The sequence below is a fragment of the Triticum dicoccoides genome, chromosome 1B (assembly GCF_002162155.2).
Source record: "Triticum dicoccoides isolate Atlit2015 ecotype Zavitan chromosome 1B, WEW_v2.0, whole genome shotgun sequence".
Taxonomy (NCBI): domain Eukaryota; kingdom Viridiplantae; phylum Streptophyta; class Magnoliopsida; order Poales; family Poaceae; genus Triticum; species Triticum dicoccoides.
The window spans coordinates 558,549,327-558,550,829 of record NC_041381.1 but is presented as its reverse complement, the minus strand read 5'-3'; positions in this window follow the sequence as shown (position 1 = coordinate 558,550,829).

Below are 1,503 nucleotides of genomic sequence, written 5' to 3'. Positions count from 1 at the left end.
TTAATTTCGATCAGTTCAAGAGTTTTTAAGAGGGTATTTCAAGGTCAGTATGATCCATCGAAGGAGTCACATCACATGAAGGTCTTTGAAATCAAGCTATGGAGTACGGTTAAATATACAAAGTTCTCGATGCTAGATCCATCTCTCTTTTCTTGATTTATGTCCTATCCAAAATTGTTCCCCTCCATCTAACACCATCGCAGGACTTTTGTCATCATGGGATAGATTATATTACCTTTGTAAATGGGCAAAACTAGGTGAAAATCTAAGCTTGAACCAAGTAATGTTTAATCAGAAAAGTCAAGATAGTAGGAAGCTTAAAGCTAGCTACATGCTCTCCAACATTATTATTTTCCTTCATTTATTTTGATATGAATCTTAAATCTTTATCAGCAATTGGGCTTGATCTTACTCACTAAATAATTGCTCATTTTATCACAAGTAGAAGAGTCTTGTTACTTGTGTGAGTTTGTTTGTACCAGGCAAAAAAACGAATTCCAGCTCTTGTTCTAGACTAGTTCTAAATCCCATGTGGTGCCCCTCCATGTAAGACAGGTAATTAAAGACGTCACAGCTTGGTCTCTCTCTGGCGGATGTTTATCCTGTGATACAAGTATTCATATTTGCATAGTCGTCATATATATCTTTGCAGCGTGGTATACATAACAATTGGTAGAGGAACCACTTGAAAAGCTAAGCTTGAACCAACAAAGTAATTTTCTGATGATAGTATCCGCTGAAATCAAGAGAAAAATTCAAATCAGTAATTTAACTAGGCCATGTGGACTCTTGATGCAATTTCCACTCTTTCAACCATAGCACTTTATTCTACTAATCTTGATATGAATCTTAAACCTTTGCTAATTACTACTTGCTTTTATCTTACCTTATGAAATGACCGCTCTATCCTTTTATTACATTAATGAGCACCAAGTTTACTGAAGAATAGTAATGATATTACATAATTCGAGGCCTTGTTTTCTTTATGCACAATCCTTTTAAGCATGAGTTCCTCCTTAGCAACATCCTCTTTGATTACTATTACCAACCTTCCACACACGTGAAGAAATAAATGGCAAATCTTATGTACATCAGAGAAACGAATTGGAGCAATTGCCACCACTGATTTAAGATAAGTTTGCGGTAGATGTGGATTTGTGAAATAATATAGTTAGCTGGCAAAATATGCACTGATTCAAGTAAATCTCCCCGCTACATATTAAACATACTAGTAGAACATTTCAACCATATTCTCTCATCAACTCACTCCGAATATAACTAATAAATAAATAATGTACCAACGTTTCACTAAAGTTGTGCATTTTCAAAGATAATTTTGAGGTTAGCAGTGTCAGTGTGCAGGTTTAGGTGACTGAGATTTAGCTAGAAAAAATAGCAAGGAATTGAAAATTAGCATGCAGAATAGGGGGTTGTGGAACCATTGTCTGTTAGAACAAAATGTATAATTTATCAACATCGAACATCTAGCCAATGTTAGAGATG